This window comes from Ochotona princeps, chromosome 14 (assembly GCF_030435755.1).
Source record: "Ochotona princeps isolate mOchPri1 chromosome 14, mOchPri1.hap1, whole genome shotgun sequence".
NCBI lineage: Eukaryota > Metazoa > Chordata > Mammalia > Lagomorpha > Ochotonidae > Ochotona > Ochotona princeps.
Genome location: NC_080845.1, coordinates 14,373,440 through 14,398,724, shown reverse-complemented (window position 1 = coordinate 14,398,724; position 25,285 = coordinate 14,373,440). Strand labels below are relative to the sequence as shown.

Genomic DNA, 25,285 nt, shown 5'->3' with positions numbered 1-25,285 from the left:
ACAGCCATGAAACTGTAGTCTCTTCAAGCATTTTTCATGTTCCAAGAGTTTATAACTGAATATAAATGGTTGGATTTTGATTTTTCTGATCCCCTGTTACACAGTGATAAGCATGGAAGCAGAATAACCCTTTCCACTCTGTTGATCATTCTGTCTATCAACAATCAAGAGCTGGGAGCCCACTGTGAGTTATGTCTTATATGATATGGACTGAGATAAAGGGCAAAGTTGTCTCCTTACAGGTCTCTCAGACTGTAGCAAGCACATGGCTCCCATTCTATCTTGAGCCCCAAATTCAGCTAGTGATTGTCTAGCTGAAAACTTGCAGATAAAATTACAGTGAAAATAGTGGCAACAGTGGCAGTTACGATTTAGAAGTACCTACTATCATAAGCACTTTATTAGTTATTTCTGATTATATAGACAAGTGACTTGTCTATAACATTGTGTCATCAATATTTATTATTTTAGAATAATATTCTTTACTCCTCTGTGGACTAAGAAAGCTTATGGGAGGACATAGGCCATTTTCTCTGCAGGATCAAACTGCACAGACACAGGAAAACGATTTGGCTTTATTGTGGCCCAGGAAGCTCAGCTCAGGGAGTGGATAAAAACAGCAGAGGAAACTAAATGTGAAAGTCATTTTCCTCTGATACTTACATGCTTGTTCTGGTCCAAGCAAAGGGTTCTATTGGGTATGTTTACTCAACCCACCCACTTCAGCCTACATCTCAGACGTAAGACCAATATTCCTGCTCTAATCTGTCCTGGATGACAAGACCTACCTACCAGATCGTAGTTTAGAGTCTCTTTTGTAAGGCATCTGAAATGTAGGGCACAGAACTGAGCCAGGGTGGAGGCCCACAGGTGGATCCTGACTTAAACCTGTCAGAGCCTCAGCTTCATTCAGTGGAAGAAGGAATTGGGACTATCGCCTACTATCGAAGACTGACGTGAAGACTGGAGGATCCATGTGCAATTGTACAGTTTGTGATGGATACTTAATAGATGCCAAATTTATTATTATATTTATTTGATTCATTCAATGCATATATTTATCGAGGCTCTATTGTGAATCAGTCTTTTAGAACACACCAATCAACAAAAGAAGTAACACATGGTTGGCCTTGTGGAGCTTCCATTGGATGGTAGGAGAAGCAGTTCTCATCTGATCCTACCAGATGTTTTCTTGTTAGTCAATGACAAAGGCGTTCACCTTCTGTTCCAAGGTTTCTTTCTACTCTCAAGTGTTAATTCGTGTACTCAGAAGGACCTTCAAATGTCTATTGTGGGGCCTTTGTTGCTTTGCAAATCACTTGGATTAACTTTATTGCATCCTACAGATAAATTCAGAGGTGAGACCTTGAAAATACCATCAGATCAGATGGATAAGGAGCTCATCATGGGAGGGGAAATTCAGCAAGACATACCCAATACTTCTCTATGTGGAGTCCTGTGCTGGCAGGGCTGAGAAACAAGCTGGAGCACACACTAGTTACTTTCATAACTTCTTGGAGGCAAATTCTAATCTGAATTATGATTTATGATTTTATTTTCTTGGATCATACTCTTTGTATCTGTGTAAATATATGTCTAGCTGCATAAGCGAGGAGTGTGATTATGTTGAGAATGTTTGTAAACCTAATAAGAACATTACAAAAATGCATGGTCCAGGCACTGTATTGCCTACAACAACAACAACAACAACAACAAAAGAACCTGAATCCCAAGTATGTTGAGTATCAAGGATTTTCGATAAGGGATTTTGGATCTCTGGAATCATTTTCCTTATTTACAGATGAAGCAGCTGAGCTGTGGGAAACCTAGGGAATTTATCGAAGATTACACAGTTACTGAGTGGCAGAGTCATGACTTAGGAAGTGCATGCTTAGTCTTTATACCATTGTCCCCTCTTATTCTCTCAACTATTATTACATATCTTTATATTGTTCTTCTATAATCCTGGGCTAAGATATATTTCTTCCCTTGCAATTGCCTACTTGCAATTCCTTCTCTAATTAACAGTCCAGTGACGTTTAAAATAAAATAAAACATTGTTAAATCACTAGTTCAACAATTCATTCATTTGCTCCATTAACATAACATACCTTGATGGCAAGCATTTTTCTGGTCACTAGGAACACAGTAAAGAATAAAATAATTTTTTCCTGTTTTGCAAGGCATCAAAGGCTTCCTTCCATTGCTATTACATTTAGAATAAAATCCCAAAGGTTTATCATGAGGCTCACATGCATCAGTCTATCAGTCATCCAGTTTCAGATCCTTAGCAAAAGTTCTCTTTCCCTCTGGACTATTTTCTTTATACATTCACTAGTTTAATGATTCAGTTAATGTGTTTGTCTCATACTAGACTATAAGTGTGGTGTGGGCAGGGCGATGCCTTATTGACATACATGTCTGCAATCTCTAATAAAATGGTTTTGGGCACCTGGGTTGCACACAATATGTAATTGTTAAATATCTGAAGGCATAAACCTTGCAGGTCTAGAATTGATTTATTACTCTGTGAGTCTGGAAGGGAAGCTGAGAAAGAAGACAGAAGGCTTCTGAGAGGAAGTGAGAAGTTTGTATTTAAACTGCAAATCTCGACTGGTCTGACAGGCAAAAGGACCACAAGAGAAGGGAACAATACATGTATGTTGTTATTCTGAAGAGCTGAATGTAAAGGCACCTCCATGAACCATGACAAATTTGTAGAAACAAAGTAAAGAAAGGCTTTGGGGAAAATATATGTGGAGAACTCACTCATACAGAAAATTAACACTCAGAATGCAAGGTGCTCCCATGAGTATCTACCCCCAAACATCCCTATGTGGGTTATCCTCTCCTCTAATGTCTTCTAAGCTAGGGTGCATCATGCTGCATTCAGCCACCTTTTCATGTATTCCCTGGTGTGTTGGAAAGTTCTTATGAACAAAGGCAAGGACATATTTGTCTTAGTCTCTTCAATGCCTACAAGTTCTATATGGGCCTTGGAATAAATCCAAGAAATAGCTATTGTTTTAAATGGAACTGAAGTAAAATAAAATATATTAAGGTAAATCATTTATACTTTTCTCGTTTCTCTACTATACCAGCTATCTTTCTCTGCTTCCTAAACTTCAGCTGGATCGTCTGGCTCCAAGCTAGAAAAAGTCACTCAAAATTTATGAGACAAAGGAGACCACCAAAGAGAAAAAGCAGAAACAGAATGACTTTGAGAAAGATGCAGGCAAAATGAGCCTGAGAAAAATAAGAATCTCCTTGTCAAACTCTGGAGGGGCCTGTTGGCTTCTCTCACAAGCCCCCAGGGAGAAAAGATAAAGATCCTATCCTTATGGGTATCAAGCCACATCCACTACATACCATGGCTAATGTGATTTTCACGGCATGGACTGAACCGCCAAACTTTTATTTTTGAGGCTACATGAGAAGGTAGTTACGGAGGGTAAGAAGGAAAAAGCTAGCCGTCCTCTTCCCAGGCACAGGTCATAGGTGCCCTCTTTTTGCTTGCTTGGCTTCCTCCCAATTCTCATAATTATGACTCTTTATATTTCATTAGGGGTTCCCTACTGGCCAGGAAAATTTTAAAGTCTGAGGTAATTTCTACTTCCTGAGCAGTCTTTTTCTCAATAGGAGGTAGGAGGCAGAAACCATAACAAAAGTGGCTGCCCTGAGCCATGAAGCTACAGTGACAGAGGTTGGCCAAGGTTAAAGTAAAGAACATTCCAAGAGATGGGAGAATCTCAACCAAGTATCAGCTTGGTATTTCTCAAAGTGATTCCCAAAATGTGTTCCTGTGGGAACATATATACCAACGGTAACTACATTTAGAAATCAGTCTTTAACAAGCCTTGTCTTGGAGATTCATAATACTGTTTAACATGTTACAGCCTCTGAAGAGTCACAGAAGAAACCTGCTTGCATTTGATCAACCCAACAATTTACAAAATAATTGATTCCAACCCACTATGTTCTAGAGCTCACATATGTAAATCCACAAGACTAATGTCCTCCTATATTAATGCTGGAGAGAAAGTCTACAGAAGGTGAACAAGACCTCAAAACATTTGAGAATATTTCTTGGAGCATGCAAAGGATTCAACACAAATAGAAAGCATGAGGGATGGTACTGTTTAGGTAGAAGACAGAGGAACCGTTCAGAAAGTTGGTGTATTCATTTAATAGCACTTTCAATAAATATTTTATTTGATGCTTACTCGGAGTCAGAGACTATTCTTGATGTTAAAAATACAGAGTTGCCCTCATGGAAACTGCATTCTTCAGCAGGGACACAAACATAAGCGGAATTGTCACAGGGTAATTCCTCTGCTTCAGATAACCAAGCAAAAAGGAGCTGGGTCCTGGGGTTAATTAAGAATGTTCCTAACAGAGTAGTACAGAAAGAGTTGAAATAGCGACAGCAACATGAACTATGGTCTCTTTGCCATCTGTTAAACACATCAACAGTTTGCCACCCCACGGCTTTGGCACTTGCTCTTTGCTCAGCCTGGGTCACTTGTTCTTGGAGTCCTTCACCTCCCTCCAGTCTTTAACGTTGTTCTTTCCTGAATACCTTGTTGAAAATTATGCTGTCCCTCTGCTTTCCTGCTTCTTCTAACTTATTAACTCTGGTAAAAAATGCACATTTTGTGCTTTTTCCTATCTCTCTCTTTCCCTCTTATATCATCCTTTAAAACTGTGTGGGTGGTGCCCCTGTACTTAGTTGACATAGCAACATCATGGTCCAGAGTATTAGCTCTCTGAAGGTCATGTACCTGGTACCTCATGCATAGTCAGCACCCAGTAGCTATTTGGAGAATAAATGAATTTATAAGTTAAAAAAAACATGAACAACTTGGAAAATAGATAGGAGAAAAATAAAACAGTTATTCACCATCGATAATGTCCTTTTTAGATGAGTAAACTGAAGCCCAGTAGATAAGTGACTTAACCTAGTGTCACGAAGTAACTAAGAGGAAACTCCACGCTCAAACCTAAATCTGATCAACCCAGTTCGAGTGATTTGGACCTGATAATGCTTATTGAATTCAGGTAGCTCTTGCATTCTTGTGTGTCACCTCAACATCCTCCTCACATGAACTAGCATCATGCAGCTTTCTATTTCTGAGGTGGTCCTGAGTACTGGAACTGTTGAATAATGGCATAGCAGCACTGAAGGTTAGGTATGACTCAGCAGACCAAAGCAGGGGAAGGGATTCTGTCTCCCCACCCCAGACACCTCATTCATTCTCTGATGTCAGGCGCCTTGCTACCCCCATGCCAGGCCAGTTAATAGCTCACCCAATAAATGGGTGCATAGCAAAGTCTACTGCAAGGCAATCGTCGTCATCACTTGGTCAAGTTTGGCTGATCTCTGTGCTGACTACATGATTAATTCCAACTGGCTGTGGTACTTTGCCTGGGGTCATTCAGAAATCCTTTCCTCCCTGGCTGGTTGTCTATGGACTTCAGTGTTCGTGAGACATTTTGATAATTTCTTACATCCTTCCCTCCCTTGCTGCCTTCCACTCCGCTTTCCCTTACTACTCTATCCACCAATTTTTCCTATAATCACCTATATTCATTTATCCATTGACTCACATATGTCTATTATACTAATTTACTGCCCACACTTACAAATGCAAAGAGAGCTGGTCATTCATTTTCTTAATATAAAGACTATTACAGGAGTTATCTGATTTTAACTTGAATCACTCAACTTCTAAGAACAAAGCTCCATTTTTTTTAATTAAAAAAAAAAGTTGAGCCAGGGTCTCAGTGACACACCACCACTGTAATTCCTTGAGTTTAAGAAGGTTTAGGATGCAGTGCTGCACTACAACAGCTCACAGTTTAAAGAACTATTTTGACTGTGATTCATATATTTTCCATTCCAACATAGCATATATATATATATATATATATATATATATAGATATATGACTGTAACACAAACTTTATGGGGTAGTCATTACCATTGCTACATGTAATACAATCTGTTAAGTTATATTCTAGTTTTTAAAAAACATTGGCCACAATCCAGGAAGCTGATTTCACAACCTACTAATGAGTTACGACAGGACGTTTGAAAACAGTCTAGAAGGTCTAGAGATTTGTGACTACAAGGAATGTAACACAAGCTAAATACAGGAACAGCATTTCAGACTCTCTATTCGCATCATTTTCCAATCCAAGAGCCATTTATTTGAATAGGCTATCTTTCACATGACTTTTAATTGACTTTACTTCTCTGCTAACACTGACCCTGTGTCATTCCTCCCACATGGAAGACATTTCCAGTCCTTACTTCTTGCTTCTTGTCTTACACCTAGAGTTCACCTTCCAAACTGCATCCAGTGAGATGTTTGAGATGACTATATCCCATATTGGGGTGCCTGGCTCAAGGCCAGGCTATTCTGCTTCTAATCCAGCTTCCTGCTAATGCACATCCTTGGAGGTAGCAGCTGATGGCTCATGCAGATGTATCCCTGCCTCTTACACTGGGGTACCTAGATTCAGTTTCAGGCTTCAGCTGCAGCCATGGCTCAGTTCTGACTGGTGCAGCAACTAGAGTGAACCAGCAGATGGGAATATCTGTGCGGGTATGGTGTGTGTGTGTGTGTGTGTGTGTGTGTGTGTGTGCGCATGTGTGTTTCTGCCTTGCATATGAATTTTTAAAAAAAGATTTGAAAACTCTGTGATAGGTCAGATTAAGCTGCAGCCTGTCACAATGGTATGTCATTGCCGTTTCAAGTCCCAGCTGCTCCACTTCCAATCCAACTCTCTGCTATTGTGTCTGGGAAAGCAGCAAAAGATGGGTCGAATGCTTAGACCCTTGCTATCCACATGGAAGCCTCGAAGGAGTCCCTGATTCCTGGTTTCAACCTAGCCAATCTCTTTCTTTCTTTTTCCTTCTCTCCCTCCTTCCTTCTCGCACCTCTATGTAACTCTGCCTTTCAAGTAAATAAATAAATTTTTAAGTCTGCAGCACACCTTGTTTTCCTACAAACTACAAAAGAAAAATGGGCATCTAACATTTTATCCTTGTCTGACCTTCATTCTTCCTCTGTGGTCATGTCTCACTAATTCCATTCCTGTATCTTATGCTGAATCCAGACTGGGTTATTCTCAAGTCCTTGAATCTTCCACGTTCTCTCATATCTCCGGGCTTTTGAAGATTTTGCTGCTTAGAATTCTCATTTCTCCCAATATTGTGCCCATCCAATGATCAGCTCAATTTCTTTTTTCTATGCAGCCTTTGATGACAGCATTCCAGCCATCTTCTTACTTTCTGCACCAGCCTGATGGGTTCAATTAGTTGTCATTCTCTCTTGTCTGGAGCCTGTGATATCATAAGGTCTGTATTCTTGAACATTTCTCCATCCCCAGGACAGTCACAGTGTTTGGCACAGGTTAGATGCTTACAAAATATTTTTAAAGGTGTCATGATGTGATCTAGATAAACAGCTTGAATGTGGCAGCTGTAAAACTGCAAAAATGCAACTATAGCAGAGTTAACTTTAACCGGAAACTCTGGATTATATTCTCTGAATTTTATTTGCACGGAGGTCAAGCTCCCCATTAACTGTTCCTACTCAGTAACTGGGCATGACATGCGCACTGAGGCAGGTCTGCTCTGGAAGATGGAAACTCTTCTTCGGAAGGCAGGCTGTTGTGCAAGCCTCCTTTCCCACTGGGCTTCACTTCAGCATCAGACACTCGCCACAATCCAACAATGGCTGCCCTCATGGTAACTTCACACCATCTCCCAGATAGGCCCTGCTCTTAACACCATCTTTGGATGTTTTGCCCCATCTCAGAATCTGCTTCTTAGGAAATCTGAATCTACATGTTATCTCTAGATTTCAGTCTTCACTTGGCAGCTTTTGATAGTCCTTCTGACTTTCCTCTCTCTCTCCTGAGTATTTTTTCTTCAGTAGGGCTCTGAAGACAGCCTCTCCTGAGAGGGGTCTACCAGGAGCTTGGGCTGGAAATTCTGTGCTCAGGAAGCTTCTCTGTATATGTAGGGAGTGGATGGAAGCGATCCGGTCATTAGAAAGGTAGGTTCTGCTTGAAAGCAAGAAGTCACAGCAGGTCTGCATCAAAATGGCCTTGGATGACCCTTCTGGTGGCAGCCTGGAATGCAGTCTGAAGGCAAGAACGCAGAAACAGCAAGACCAGCAAGAGGTGGCTTAAATCGAAAACTAAAGTGTGAATGAAAGGTAGTGACGTGAGAACTCTCTTACCAAGGAAAGGAAGGGAGGGGGAAAAAAAAGAGCAAGATTCTTGAAACTTTACCACCTGCCAGGTTGTATGCTAAGCACTTTCTCATTTCATGCATCTTTCCTTAAATGCCAAGGTGACAATTATTGCCCTCGTGTTACAGGAATTAGGGATATGATTATGAATTTCATAATAATAATGAAAGAGGTATCAAAAATGGTAGCTAGTCTGCACCAAGTCTTTACTATGTATGTAAATGTTACTACTACACAACTTTAAGGATTTTATTAAACTAACCAAAGGCTGTGCTTAAACTGTAATCAAGCCACTTAGTTTTGATCAAGGTCTAAGTCACTTGTACTAGATGCCAGCAATAATTCAGATAAAGTCCTCAGATGTGGGATACACTCTTTTAAATTGCTCTTTCCCAGATCAGAACAGAAATGAAGGGATACGCACAATATAGGAAGAGTTGACTCTGACATGGCATCTGCAGACTGAAAACCTTCTCTGTAGGGCCAGTGATGTCTCACAGTTCAGCCTGGTGCTGTGCTGGTGACTCTTCCTTTAGTGAATGCATCACAAGGAATGAGTTTTAGAAATGTTAAGTAGACCAAACACTAAGAAAATGGTGGAGAAAGCTAAATGTATCTGAGAACAAAGGTAGGCATTAACCTGCTCATCCTGGGAATCTGAATTGGTAGCCAAGGCTTAGCAGAGATACACACTGGTAGCATGAATCCTCATGTTGAAAAAGACAGATCCCACCAGAATAAAGAAGAATATTTGAACACCATGGTCCACAGATTCGCCAACCAGCCTCTATTTCCAGCACATACAATCTTTAATGAGTAAACTCAGGCTTTATTTCACCACTCTGTATCTGGTCCTTCTCTGAGGCCCAGGGCCATTTCCTGATTCCAGACCTTACATTAACGGAGAAAATCCAGAAGAGAAGTTTAACAAAACTGTATCAAGCAAGACTGGTGAGGTTGAGGGACAGAGGATACTCCTTGTCAAGGGAGCCAATTAGAAGACAGTTTCATTTGGTAGTTGAGTAACTGTTATAGAGGGGGAAAAAAGTCCAGGAAAGGGGGATGCTATCATTCTGTATTCCACAAAATTCCTTTCTGGACAAGGTATGGCTTTTTTTTCATCTCTGAACTAGCATTAAAAAAAGTGTTAGTGCAAAACTGGTCAAGGAGGCACTAGGAAGGGGAGTGGATGGGAAGTATGAACTCTGGTGCTTGAAAAATGCATCTGGAACTTTGCACAGCATATTCTTCTCTGAACTGGAGTTCTCAGCCCTCTAAGCCAGGGGTAACTCTCCATTCCCATAGCTCCATTTGGTCAGGAAAGCAAAAGACCAGAGCAGTTAAGAAGTGACAGTCAAATGTCAAACAGACCTGGTTTCATCTCAAAGCTGCCACTGCTGAGCTGTGCAAACCATGTCTCTGAGCCTTGGTTTGTTCATGTGTGGAAGCAGCAAGTAGAGAGCCTGCCCAAGAGGAGTGCAGTGAACATGTTGGTGAGACAATATGTGCAAAGCAGTTAACATAGTTCCTGGCACGATATTAAGACTAGATGTTTATTATTGTGATTATTGATCAAAACACATAATATTGGACCTCATCTGTCCTATCTATAAAATGACCAGACAACCCCAGATGTTCCTTTTAATTGTGCTTTTTATTTTCTGATAGCTGAAAGCCTCTCTCTCTCTCTTCTCTTATAGAAACTGTTAATAAATTCTGAAGAAAGAATTGTGTGCTGTGTGAGTGGATGTCCTCTAAGATGCTTTATGTGCATGTCTGGGCTGGGTGGAGTGACATGCCATGCGGTACAGCTGTCTTTATGCCTGTGGGGAGGTGGCCCTGTTTATGCACTGGTGTGCGTCTGTGGCTGATCTGTGATATGCCTCTGGGGGTATCTGCCATGTATTGTGTAAGAGATGTTTGTTTGTGCTGTGTGTTAACTCTGTGTTATTTGTTGTGGGTTTACTGCATGTGTCTGCTTGTTCCCCATGTATGTGTGACCACACATCTTTGTTACCTGCCTTTCCTTTCTTATTTGTGGTTTGGATGTCCCTTTGGGATGATGGGTTTCCATTCAAGTCTCTGTCTATATGCATCTGTGTTTGGCCGCTGCCTTTGTTGTGTAGCTGGGAGAGATGAGGCTATTGTGCGTGTGTGTGTATATGTGTGTGTGATGGACTGCATTCATGTTGTTTCTGAAGGCTGTGCTATTTTTTTAAACTTCTTAGTTGTACAGTGTGCAGGGTGTGTTGAGGTTGCTGCTTGAAGGTACAATGTGCATATTCTGTTCATTTTCCTTTGCCTCTTTCTCTGGGAAACTTGTGTCTGAGTGTTTTCCTTGTCAGCTTGTTCTCCCCTTCGGGTGCCCCAGCCTCTCTCCTTCCTTCTCCTCCCAAGGCTGTGACCGCTCTCAGCTGACCCTTCTGTAGCTCTGGCAACACAAGAACAGCCTGGAGAAGGGTCAGCTGGCTGCCTTCTCTTGGGCCTGCCCAGATCCTTCCAGCCTACTTGTGTGGTGTGAGAGTGCCCTCTGTTGGCTGTGTGTACTTTAAACTAACATGTAATGGGGGGCTTCTCCCCTTCTAACCATTTTGAGTCTTCCGTTACTAACAGGGCTTGGGTGTGAGAGTGAGAGGGAAATGCCCAGCATCCTTCGAGTGAACTACTGCTGAAAATGACAAAGGCTATTAGTAAATGCACTGAGGCTTAGGGTACACAGTGATGTGTCAAGAGGAGATGGTAAGAGATACTTTGCTTGCCACCTAGTCAGGCCACAGCTGTATGGAAATAAGCCTATATCACTTGTGAAATAGCCAGTTCCTTCCAGTTCAAATTCCATAAAGAAAGACTTGAGGCTTTATGTTCTCCCTGGAGAACAGTTTCGAAAGGGCTCAATTTTGCTTTTGCAAGAGACCTAAGGTTGATACCTAAGAATTCTGGTTCCAGAATGAAGTGGTCAACTGTACAAGCTGAAAACTGAAAAGTTTTTCTGGATTTAACTGAAGGAAATCAAAGGGACACTGTGAAAGGCAAGGGGACAGTCAGGCTTCCATGACTTGTAACACTCCCTGTATGTGGCTCCAAGACCCTCAATAAAAGCTGGAAGGGATCGTGTGCCTAGGTGTGAATGGATGTGCACCAACATCCCTGCATCCTTTAACCCTCACATCCAGAGAAGTATAACACTCAGAACCTTGCATGTCTGTCATTGTCCCCCTAGAATCTGGAGACATGGGCATGTACTGTTTCTTGACTTATAGAATAAACAATCCCCAAAGGCATCATTGTATGCAAAAACATGGGTCTCGTTGTTTTCCTTCTGTTGTTGCTGAAGAGGAGACTGACAAACAATGGCAATTTCTGTGATCCCCGGATGAGAGCTGCAGAGGCACAACTGGGCCAAAGGATTTTTTCAGAACATTACCTCCCATGAGAAATTAATGCTTATTTGCAGGCAAGGTCAAATAATTTTTTTAAACACAGGGTTAAAAAAAAGTTAAACAATTATTTTACACAGGATATCTCAAAAACTTTAGTAGAGTAACATGTCCCACATTTTTTTAATAAAGAAGAAGACTGCACTTAGTATGTCAGAAGAGACATGGATAATATTATTTCTCCTCCAGAATTTTATGGGCAAAACTCTAATCTTCTACATAGGTAAAGGGAGATGTCAAGTAGCATAACTGAATTACTATCAGATTTCCACTCAAAGAATCATACCTTGTTATTGTTTATGCCTATTTGTTTTAGTTTACTACCTGGGATCTTGCAGGTAGGTTATGGAATCATGCTAAATTACAGACGAGAAGAAAGAGAGGTAAAGTGATTTGTAAGAGATCATGTTCTGGTCAGTAACAGAACAAGACGTAATATCAGCATTACCAAAACACATGAAGTTCCACTTTGCTAACTCCTAGAAGCCTGGATTAACGAAATATTAATAGATGTTCTGTATTTAAAATAGTTGTGCATTGTACTTATCGTGTGTTTAGAGAGAGTTTTTTAAAGACTTGTTCATTTTTATTGGAAAGGCAGATATACAGAGAAGCAGAAAGACCATCCGTCTGCTGACTCAGTCCCCAATTGGCTGCAATGGCTGGAGCTGAGACTACCCGAAACCAGCAACCAGGAGCTTTTCTAGGACTCCCACATGAGTGCAGGGTCCCAAGGCTTTGGACCGTCCTCTACTGCTTTCCCAGGCCATAAGCATGGAGCTAGATGGGAAGTGGAGCAACCGGGACATGGACCGGCACCTTTATGGGATCCTGGTACATGCAATGAGGACTTTAGCCACTAGGCTAGCGTGTCGGGTCCCTTAGAGAGGACTTTAAAACAAACACATTTAAAGGAAGTGGTTAAGAGTATAGTACTAAAATAATAAAAGCAGGACCAAAAAAAAAAAAAAAAAGGATAGTACATCCAAAGTAAGAGGATCCCAATTCAGCAGGAATTGTGATGGTGAGAGACCACTTTCTAGAACAGGTGAATTCATGCTGCAGATGGAAGGATTGAGAGCACTTAGTTAGATCAAGAAGCAGCAATTGTCCAGGGCTGCTAGGTAATGAGCATTTCTGTCTTGGAAGCCATTACAAGCCTTGTGGCAAGTGTTGACCATTGCAATTGACATCACACAGATGAAAGGACATGGCTGAGTTTCATTAAAACTGTCTGCAAAACACCCAGGCCACAGGCCCTAAAAGGCCAATCCTTCAGTTAGAAAGAAGGTAGTGACAAATGAGGATGTCTTGAGCTAGGAAAATCTCTTCCAATGACAGTGAGCTGTATACTCAAGGGTCAATGTCAGACCCTAGGCCGGCTCCCAGTGGTTCCCTTTCTGTCTCCCAGTGCATCCAAATCCTACTTCAGTTCTAAGCCCTGAGGGAGAGCTTTCCATAGCTCTGCAAAGAGAAAGCTGCCTGCCTTTGAGATAAGCTGAATAAACAGTTCGCTGATCCAGTGGCAGGTGCTTACAGAACATATGCCTAGATTGGTCTGTTGGAAGGCCAAGAAAGACAACAAACCTAGCTCCCTCTTGAAAAAGTGACTGTCCTCATCTCCTTTCAGGTAGTCAAGGACAATACTTAAACGCTTGCCCTATTTCCACAAACTGTACCTGTATCACATGTTGCTTTGCAGAGAGCCAAGCCAATCTGCAGAATTCTCAACTTCATGAGACACAGTACTTCAGGGTAATACCTCTGTTCTTTCATCTCTAGTACAGGACACTAGGTGTTACTTCTTTTCACATGAAACTTCAACAACTTTCAGTTTGGTTCAAACTTAAACTCCAATCTAAATGTCCTGCCTCCTAGGTACTGTATACCAGACCTTATTCTAAACCGCAGGCATTATTGCTTTCAACTTCCACTCCAACTAAACTACCTTTGTACTCTGTCCCTGTGCATGGTTTCCAAGTTCCAACTCCTGGGTTCTAGCATTTGCACCCAGAAAACCATAATGCACTCTCACTTTCGTCCAAGTCTTTCCTTTAGTTTCATTCAGGCAGGTCTATACTTAATTCCTCCTGCTTGGTGAAAATATTCTGTACTGACTTGCAGACACCATGTTTCTAAGGAGCAGAATCACTGTCACTGGCTTGGTTTTTTACCTTTTGCTTTCCAAAATGGAATGAATACTTGTCGAAATGAATACTTGACTATTTAAAATCCAAACACTATAGAGTTTATAATGAAGGTAAGAAATACTCAGGAGAATATTAAGATTCAAAAAGATGAAAATAGGTAACATACCACAATCTTTGAGGAAAAACAACTGCTTTAATGTGACCGAATGAATGGTCCCCATGGAGATATGATGAGAAATGAGACTGGGGGCATGGCAGGGTCCTATCCACCTTAAACTGTGCAGGTTTCATTGAGTATTGATTTATAAATTGCTGGAGAAAAAGCAATGGATGGCATATTCCTGCTAAGTGCCTAACTTGACACATAGTAGACAATCAATAAATACTTGTTAAATTAATAGGAGACTGATCCTGGTGTCTTACACTAAGGAAGTACCTTTGGCTGAATTTCTAGCCATTCTTCATACAGAAAAGGCATTGTGTGTGAAAGAGAGTGTGCAGTTGAAAGCTCAGGGGGCTGGCTCCTGCAGATGATCCCATAAGCTAATTCCTTAATCACGCTCCCCCCCAACATTGAGTGCAATCTACCCATAGCCATTGTGGCCTATATGCTGAAGCTAGGCAGGAGAATGTGAATCTGTTAGGTCCATAAGAAGATGAGGAGTGAAATTAGAAGAATATATGATGAAATGTTAGCCTTTTAAAGGGCAACTTTTAATTTTTTTAATTCTTTATTTTATGACACAGTCTAATAGGCATTAGGATTTCCCCTCCCCCCCGTTCCATTATTCTCCCCTTCAGTCTTTCTCGAGGTGTCTTTCAAGTACCCTCAGGAGTCCACCATACTGCCATTGTGGTGTCTCCCAACAATGTAGGGGCTTATCTGTCATTTCACTGTGAGACCATTCTTGTATTGCAAGTACGGGGATATTTAATTTTATAAGTGAATTCAAGGCACTGGTAACGGAGAAGAGGCTGGAGGAAGCTCAGAATTCCCCCATCCCAACCCCTTTGTCCTCACACTGACCTTCTCAACCTAGGAAATATTTTACAGAGTAGCAGAACTCTAAGTTTCAATGAACTTCAAAGATAAATGTTTATTGCCCTCTTATCCACTTGGTGCACTTTTAAATATTTCTTACTGCAAGGAACTTATCCTGTGTCAAGATTCAAGTGCAGACAGTAAGAGAGAAGGGACTAATCCTTTACAAAGCGCTGACTGTGTTTCACGTGCTAACTTGGAATACCACCTGCAGCATTTCTTGTAACCCACAGGACAATCTTGTGAATGGGAATTAATATTCCTATTTTATAGGCGAGGAACCTGGGGCTCAACAATACTGAGTCATTCAATCTAATTACAAATCTGGTAAGTGGCGAAGGAGGAATTCAACCCCACCAAGATGTTCTACCAGAGGTACTTTAGCCAAATAAATAAATAAGAAGAGCTCCTGATCATATTCCTGAGAAAAAGGCACAACAATGTAGGTAGCCCCCATAGGGGGACAAAGCAGGAGGCAATGACCCCCACCAGTCAGCATGGCCACAGGCAGAAGGGAGGATGCCAGGCAGGCCAGGAATGCAGGAAATGCTTCAGGACAGGATTACCATACACTGGCAAAGACAGCCTTGACGGCTCATGTGTTGCTCGTTCTCTGTGCCTGTGCCTTGAACATTTTGGGCATTCTCCTCCTTTCACCCTCTTCCCATGTGTCAAACAAAAGAAGGCGAAAATAGGGCTCAGAGGATCAGGAGTGCCCTGACTTGATCCCATAATCACATAAAGCAAGCCCCACCCTGTATCTTTTACCAGTTCTTTTCTGTACCCCATCAGAACGCTCATCCACACTCCCCATGCTCATTAAAGCACTTTCATCCTTTCAACAGTCATTGCCTCGTCTCTAGGATAGGCACTAGGGATACAGTAACAATAACACCAACAACAGTAGCGAATATTTATGCAGTTCTTAAGTGCCAGGAGCTCTGCTAAAGTGCTTTACTTAATCCTCACACATTTGTAAGACAGGTATTGGTCGCCATTCCCATTTTACAGATGAGGCCACTGAAGCTCAGAGTAACTCATCCAAAATGATACACAGTAGGGGATGGAGCTGGGATTTGAAATTAAAAACTCAAGTATAAAACAACAAAGACTCTCCAGAGACTCACTGCCCAACAAAAAGACACATAGAATTTGGCTATCAGAATCCATTGTGATGAACTTTAGGCCTGTGACAACATGGCGTTTGAGTGGAACAGAAGGGAAAGGGGAAGAACTCTGGCCGTAGGAAGAGTACATATTTTACACCAAGTGCTTTGAACACATTATTCTCATTGCCTTGTTTAATTCCTCTTTGACCTTGTAGACAGGGATTAATGTTCCCACTTTACAGACGAGTGATTTAGAGCTACAAGAGGTTGAGTCACTTAACCTAAATTATAAATTCAATAATTCTAAAGTTCTTTTGCGGATCTCATCAGACAGACACAGGTTGATATGGAGGCTCTGGAAACAGGACAGCCATACAAGGACATCTCAGCAGAGAGATTACAACTCACAGTGGCCAGAAATAAAAGTGGACAGGACAGAGTCAGGGTCTGTGAAAAGTGATGAATCTCAAGAGACAAGAAGGAGTAACAGTTTGTCGAACCTAAAAAAACCACATTAGGAAATTCAGCCTTGTCCTGAAGACAAGCGAGAATTACAATGTGCGTTAGGATCCTCTCTCTGCAAACTGCAAAGTGGATCAGAGGTAATAGGGGAAGAATGAAGAGAGACATGGAGACTAGTGAGAAAAAAAGTCAGAAAAACCCAGAACAGAAATAACAAAGACAAATTCGAAGGTTAAGGGCAGTGTACCCAGAGAGGAAAGTCTAAGTTGTGGAAATATATTATTACAATCCATTTTACTGACTGCTAAATTGAGGCTCATAAAGGTAACCTCTATGCTATCCCAGCTCTTGTCGTTAAAATCGGGATACAGACTCTAGTCTTCTGATTCCGAGGGCCTTTTGGGAATTACTCATATCCCTTCTTGTGGAATTCTCTCTCCCTTGTTCACTTCTTTAATATTGTGGGTAAATTATTATGCTGCATTTCTTAGTAGAATTGTTTAATTCTCACAATAATTTCCAAATATAGCTTTTATGATCCTTGTTTTGAAATTATGAAATCAGACATTTAAAATAGTAAAAGCAATCATGGCTAAAATCATGTTAATGGGAAGTAGCAGAGCCAGGATTTGAACCCAGGCTGTCTGGCTCCACAGCTTGTATTCTTCCTACTCTACCACGCCAATCTCTGAAACAATATTCTTGCTTTTGATTCCCCAAACCCTACTCTCCCTCCTCACCACATTTTATTTTTAAAAAGTTGGGTTTCTCAAATGGAAAAAATACTGACTGAGGAAACGTAGTATGGTAATACATTCTTGGATAAAGCTATTTTTGTCCACTGTGCTTTCTCCTTTTTGGAAGAAATACAGACAGTTCAGATCAGCAGAAAAACAGACTGGAAATTTCATGCTTTAGTAAGGGCCAACTTTTTATATTATTATTTTCTTATTTCTTAGGAAGTGAATTCTGCATTTGGAGTGAGGGGGAGCCTAGAAGCAGCCAATCAACAGGTTTGAATTCACTTTCTAGAAGTAAGGAAGCAGGAAAAAAATGACAGTCTCTAATTACTGATCTGCAGTTATTGATTAACTAAACCTACGAGCTTATTTAGCAGTTTCAGTGTGGCTAGGAAAGTGATATTTTTGTCTCTTTTTAACAAATGAAGCTACTCATTCCTAAAATGGTTAAATGGCTTGTCAAAAGCCACCCAGATAAAAGCAGGCAGAGTTATGATTCAAAAGATTTATTGTTACAAAGCGTCTTCTTTTACGGAAATCACTGCATCCTGCCCAATGGCCAGTTTAGCTCATCTCTTTCTCTCACGACTGATTTTAAGAAAAGCAGTGGATGGCACCATCATCAGGGTATAACAGCCCATGAAACTCTGTAGCTTCTTCTCTTGCCATCTTGCATCTACCACTGTCAGGTATTTGTGAAGGAGTAGGAAGGAAAATGGAAGGAGTGTCTGACACTGGGGTCTAACCCTGCCTCTGCTATGCCATTGGTGTGGGTCCAACCACCTCCCTCATTCGCCTCCAGGCTCAACCTTAGTATAGTAAAGAATTCATGGCTTCATGTTTTAGAATGCTAGCATCTAAGGAAAACTAGGGGTTAAGTTCTCAAAGAGAAGGGAGAATGACACAGGATGTCAGAGGCACAGGTATGTGGAGATGGAACTAAAGCACTTGAAATAGAAAGTAAGTCTCCAGCACAGTAGCCAAGAGAAAGCCCAAGATGACAACTCCGGCCATTTGTGGAGGGCCTGACAAGCTTCAAGGGCCTATGGACCCAAGAAAACATCACTTTGGGGTTGCTTAGAATCTGGGGAAAGAAGAGGAGGGCGTGCACAAAACCCAGTGGTCAATCTTCCAGTCACTCTGAACACTGAGTAAAATGAAGCTGTGTTTTAAAACAGCCTTCTGCTGCAGGGCAGCTGAGTTGGTGGCACAGGATGACCAGATGTAATTGCAGAACCAGCCTGGCCTTCCCTCTCTTTCCCTGGCTGCCATTTTCACATGAAAACCATAAAAGATCCCAGAAATGGGAGGTGCACTTAATGGGGTTTTTTGGCACCAAGAAATTAATCTTTTTTAAATCAAGGGGGATTTTTTTTTCTTTCCTAAAGATCTTTGGCAAACAGAAGCTAAATTGCTTCCAGACCTCATGAAAGGTATTTTGTGCAAACGAGGTGTGATTTACACTTCCTTTAATTAGTCTGAACCCTGGAAAAAAAAAGAGAAATAATAGAAAACAAGAGCTATGTATAAAACAAGTCCAAACAGCCCTAAAATAACAGTTTTGTAAAAGCATCAGTTGAGGGTATTAGAAGGAGACCAACAACAACAACCAAAAAAACCCTTCTAATTCTGGGAGTGGAGCAATTACAAGTGAATTGAAGTTCTGTTGGACTCCTTTCCCTAGGGATGGGGGTGGGGAGAAAGTTTGGCAGAAAGAAGCCCGAGTGTTCTCAGAGTGAGTTTCAAGTTCTGGTTGACCTTCCTTCCGTTAAGTCTCAACCTTTTTTGAGGGCATTTGGGGTCTAGGAAGCCAGTGTCTTGATCTCTGGTTCAGATTCTAGCTCTGTCATTTTTCCACCAGAATGACTCTGGAAAATTCTATCTCCAACCTGTTAACCACTCTCACTTACAGCTCTCTTCTTCCTCAAAACTGTATCCCCTTGCTCTTATGGTGGTTCTACAATGCAGTGTTCCTCCTGTTATCCATCAAAAGTCTATTTTCTGGGAATAAATTCTTCCTCTGGTCTGGTGCTTGGTTGTATCCAGCACTCTCAACATCTCTCTCTATATATGTCCAAATACTTTCGGTACAGCCTATCCAAAACAGGACCCAAGATCTTCTGTCATAATCTGTCACACAAGGCTTTTTTTTCCCTCAAGGAAGAATATCTATATCCATGAAGATGTCATCTATGACATCCATGCTTCTTCGCCTTTTATATCCTATTCAACACCAGACCAGATGATTTCATCTTTGCATTGATAGAGTTTATCATCTGAGCCTATCTTGCCCCATTTCTATATAAAATGGGAGTTAGATGATATGGTCTCTGAGCATATCTTTGCTCTGAACCTTTGTGATGAATCATCATTTTGACATTTTCCTTCACTTACTTTTGTCTTCTTAATTGACTCACATATAATCTACAGCAACCCCTGGACTGTAGGCCCAAGAGTAATTGGAGAACTTTAAGCTTATTGAAACAATATTTAACACAGAAAGAACAACCTCAGAGGTTAATTTTGTTTGCAATGAGACCCATCTCTTCTGACTATTTCTGTCCTTGGGAGGCAAGGAGAGTCGGGGAGAGAAAAAATAAAACTTTTTCTGACAAAAGGAATGGAATGACCCAGGTCACTTTGTATAGAAGCCAAAAGGACACTTTCCTTTGACCTCCAGAAATTGTTGAGAGTCTAAGCATCCATTTTATCTCTGGAAGTTTCAAAGTCATAAAGTCAGTTTCATTGATAATTCCACTCTCCAAACGCGAATGCAAAGTAATGAATCAGAGGACCTGGGCTGAAGTCCCAGCTCTGCCTCTAACTCACTGCAGGATCTGGGATCAGTCCTTCTTATATCCAGGGCTTAAATCTGCAATTAAGAGGTTGCAATGAATGATTCACATGAGTTTCTGGAGTTCTACAGTTTGCAGGATGACATTACATATACAAAGTATGAGGAAAAAGTTCTGCTTGCAGCTTTTTAAGAAAACCATGAATCTTTAGAAGAAAAATACAAATATGATGGCTGAAATTGAGTGATTTTTCTCCACACTGTAGTAGTTGCAGTTAAGAATTAAAACAAGACAGGAAACTGAAAAGAAGTTGAGGATTATGCCCAGTGTTACATGGTTAATAAATGACATAACTGATTCCAAGTCTGTATTTTATGCCAGTATACAAACATTGTTGCTGTTGCTGCTTTTGTTTGTTTATTCATCCATCCATGCATGCTACAGATGTTCCCTAAGTACTTTGTGCATGAAACTGTGTAAACACAATTAAGCATGAGGGAAGATCCACGAGGAAGCTCATAGTTTAGATAAAGCAGCAAGAAACAGTGGTCAGGAGGTTTAGGAAAGTGATCTTCATTCCCAAAACACCATTCTGATCATGTTTATGATCATACGCAGAAGGCTCCTATTGGCCACGAGAGAAAATCCAAAAGGCTTAGCCCTTTTTCTAATCTCTGTAATCCCGCCCTGATCTCAACTTCCGTCAAGCCTTATTCATTCAACATTTGCTTGGTGATAGCCATCTGGCAGATGCTGTGCCAAAGTCTTGGGACGCAAAGCTGAGTGACACTTAAGTCCCTATTCTCCTAGAGCTTACCGCTATTAATCAAATGATCACACTGACTCAGAATTAAATATTCCCTTAAACTTTGAATGGTTTGTTTCCGCAGGATGTGGTGCTCCCCAGTCTAGGAGATGTCTCCAGCCCACGAAACTTTCATTAATTCAGTACTCTCTGGGTTCATTTGATGATTGGTTGACCTTTGACTTTTCTTAATAATCAAGCAGAAGAATCTGATTCTGAAGCAAGATATTTTGGGGATCCTATGATTAAACCTCTAATTTTATTAAAAGCAGTTTTAAAAATATATATAATAATAAGTTTAAGTTCTCTGTGATTACATGCCACACTCCCCATCCACAGACGTGCCTATGTTACCGTTGTGTGCATATACCTGTATGTATGTCTTCTGTTCCAATCCCAACTTTGAGAGGCCAGGTCTTTTGCCTCTTTTTTGCCTCCAGTAAATTTTTAGTACCTTGCCCTGTGCTTGCCATGCTATGGATACTCAGTACAAGTATTGGTTAGGTTGATTCTTCCTTCATGCTCTAGAAGTTTAATTCAAAAGGGACTGTGGAAGATGTGGATTGCTACTGTTAAAAACAAAAAATGGGGAAACAACCTGAGAGGAAAATCAACCCTATAAGTATCACAGAGAAAGCTAAAAGGTTAATTGAAACCTGAACCAAATGTAAACAAGTGTCCTTGAGTGGGAGTGACACCCACTCAAACCTTTTATATGAAATGGTCAGGAAGACTGAGCCTCAAAGACTTTAGGGTGTATAACTTGAGACAGACTCAGTCTCCCTAGTCTTTGCTGTGCATGAACTTACCTCAGGGCTAGACAGACTCATTTTTTTTTTTTTTTGTGGGAGAAACTCTTTTCTGTCCCCAAACAAGCACTCTGACTGGGAACAATAGCCAATCACTCTCTCTAACCCAAACTCTCCAAAACATCATTTCCTATTATGTCTCAGTAACCAAATTTAACCACCCGTGTCTCAAGATTAGATCTGTGAATTCACAAAAGCTCAATCACTCAATTACGAAGAGGGAAAATCTGATGCTTTCCAAACAAAGTGAAATGTGACCTAACCCAAGTTGCTAGGATTATGTCTTACCCAGGATATAGCAGAACAGGGAGAATGGGTGGGTCATTTATGACACAGATTTTTCCAGAGAATTTGCATGGCATCAGCCCTAGAAATCAAGGTTTCAGTCCTCAGAACAATTCTGAAGACTGTGGCTTTAGAAATGAGGGTGAGGGTGGCTTTTCTCTCCTCTCCCTGAATCCCTGGTTAATTTCCATTTTGACACTAATCTGGATAGCTGGCCTTGTATCAAGGGTACAATCTAAGAGGACAAACTGAGATGGAAGTGCTCCGAAATTCATTCAATTCGGCTAACACAGGTATGAAATGGTTTCTCCTAAGAAACATGTCCTTTCCTCCACTGGACCTTAATCACACCACCTTCTCAAAATCAGAGGTGATTGCTGACAGGGGTAATATTATAGTCCTTGCAATACCCAGGATCTCTGGTTCAATAATTGAAAGACCGTCTGAAGTATCAGAGATACCCAGGATTCTGATACGCCTGGGTTCAAATCACAATTCTACCTTAGAGAAACTGATATATCATGAGTGAACACCAATTTCCTCTTCTTTAAAAAAAGGAATAGCAACTTCTAGCTCACAGAATTGCCATAGATTTGAAAATGTGTGCTTGGTGACATCAGCACAGGGTCTGGCATACAGATGTATATGGTTAATGGTAGTACTTACTCTGAGAAAGTCTTTGGGTTTTGACTAATTACTGGCTGATTTCAAGAATGAGAATTTTATGGATTAAAATGTTTGCAGGGACTCTGAGTTTAGAATGGAGCCTTGTCCTCAAGTTACAGATTCTTCAAACTCATCAGTAATTGCTCATCTACTAGAAGTCATTAGTTTCCATGGAGAATCTCCTTTCCTGAACTCAGTTGGACCTATTAAAAAGCATACTTCAGGTCAACTCGCAAAAGCTTCCTGATAGGGACCACTTGTTCAGACTCAGGGTTAGACGACCTGGGAAAACTTATATGAGCAAAAGGGTTAAGTAATTAATTTTTAACTCCTCCACCCCCATCCATATTACCATCCTCAGGAGTCAGCTGTCCTTCTTAAGTGGCAAGGATGATAAAAGCTTCTAGATTTTGCTGACAGGACCAGCTGACCTTGCAGAGTTACTGCTTGGCAACAACAATAACAAAAAGGAATCCTTAGGAGCTGATTCTAACCCAAACCTCATTCTATATGTGCCTGGCTAGGTCACTTGCACTTTTCCAAACCTTAATTTAAATAAATAAATAAATAAATCCAGGGATCTATCCCATTGTAAGACTGTTGTACGCATTTGAAACTTTAGAAATCAAAGCCGTTGTGTAGAAGAAGACATAACTGAGAGGCAGGAAATGCCCATTTCTGTGCTGAGGTCCCTTTAGAGAAGCATTCCAATGTCTGTCTCTTATACTTCTACTCTGACAGTGATTGCACCTCCATGTAGACAATGGAGAGGCTTAATTCCCATCTGTGTCCTGTGAAAATGTTACTAGCACTTATTTCTCACCATTTAGAGTGAACTGAGGGGGGAAAATAGTCAAGACTGTTGCCCGTGGTCCAGAGACTTACTACAAAATTAAAAACCCCACCCAGAAACTTGAGTCAACTAAAGAATGAGGCACTGGGCATAAGCCATGCCAAAAAATCCACCCTCCGCTTTCCAGGATCCCAAATGACACTGGCAATCAAAAATCCTTCCCTGCAACATAGAGGGAAAGTTCAGCTTTGCTTATGATGAACGTCATATCCCACACTACTATTAAAAATCTGCTAATATCTTTCCAAAATTTTGACCTTCTATTCAAAACGTACTTTTTGTTTGGTTGTATCTTGTAAAAACATGTCAGCATCAAATTGAGGACTTATAAAATAGGGCAGAATGACAGCCTTGGGAAGCAAAAGTCTGTTTATTTACTGAGCAAGAAACACATTGGTAGCAACAGAAACACATTGGTAGCAACAGACAAGATGGTGATTGTTTTAGTGTTTCCAGAGTAAAGTTACCTCCAAACCTGATTCTAGGCACTGCAGTGGGAATTCAGAAAGGCTTTGTGGGTAATGCAGACCCAGTTATCATTACAACAGGTTTTGAAACCATGGTGGATTAAAACAGGGTTTCACATGACCTTGGATGTATTATTTAATCTCTCTTAAAAACACTGTCTTCACAAATAAAGGGGATGATATGCTTCGTATTTCATAGTTACTGAATATTATTATGCCAGGAGGCTCAATAAATGTCAGTTTTCTCCTCTGATACCTACCCTTAATTGAGGGATGTCATTCATATGCGGCAAAATGCAGAGGTCTTAAGTATATGACTCCTTCAGCTATGTTTTCGTCTATTTATGACTAACCCATATTGTAGAAATGCAGGAAAGATAAACGAAGAAAAAGGGATTAGCTCTCTGGAATCTAAGAATCAAAGAATAAGTGATGACTTAAACCTTAAATGGTCCCAACAACTTTCACTTTTACTTTTAGTGGTAGCACTCCTGAGAATTCAGAGAGGCATATAGAAGCGGAAGTTCAACTAACTCTACTGCCATATAGATGATATCAATAATCAGCAAGTGTCTGTCCAGAAATGCGTGTGTGTGTGTGTGCGTGCGTGTGTGTGTGCATACACATCCCAATAAGATAACTCCCCCTACTAAATGCTTCATCATCAACCATATCCACAGTGGTACAGTTACAAGGAAACTTCTAACCACAGATCAAAAAGTTGGTTGCCTTAAGAAAGGCAGGCAAAATGAAAGACTGCTGAAGGGAGGATTAAACTGTAGTTGACAATTTCATACTACTAAAACAGCCAAGCTTATTGAATATGCAAGTTCAATAAATAATTGTTAAATGGATGAATAATCAGATAGATGACCTCAGGACCTTGAAGTATGAGCACTTCTTTAACATCTGCATTTAGTGCTTTTTTGGTCTCAAGTACAAACAATATTGAGAAAGTGTCTCTCTCAGCACTAACTCTTCTTCCTTTAGACTGTAAGAATTCCAGAGGTTTTCTTAACCAAGGCTTCTTTATGTTTTATTGAGAGCGAAGGGTAAACTGAATCAAGACTCCCAAAGTGGGCCTCCTTTTGTTCTTTACATTCAGCTCCTGCTACTGTCACTACTGCCAACTGATGTCACTATTTAAAACAAGAGTTTTGCTTCACCTATGGCAAATCATGATAGAGTTGGTGACGGCAGAAAGCAGTCTTACACAGACCACTCCTACAGAAGGTACTCCAATTTCTTTAGTTACAAGAAGCCCGAGCTTAGGCTTCTATGTCTCACACTCATCAGTTTATGCTTCATTCTTCATTCTTGGATCAGACCCACCTTGCCAAGGTGACTGACACACCCATGAGATGTCTTCCTCAATCTTGTAGAGTCTCTCCCAGCCCAGAC

At 40.8% G+C, this 25,285-nt stretch overlaps 1 protein-coding gene across 5 annotated transcripts in view; it reads right to left on the bottom strand.

Annotated features, from left to right (window-relative positions):
* ASTN2 (astrotactin 2) overlaps positions 1-25,285 on the bottom strand; it is a 980,906-nt gene that overhangs the window by 114,141 nt on the left and 841,480 nt on the right. The gene's annotated exons all lie outside the window — the stretch shown is intronic.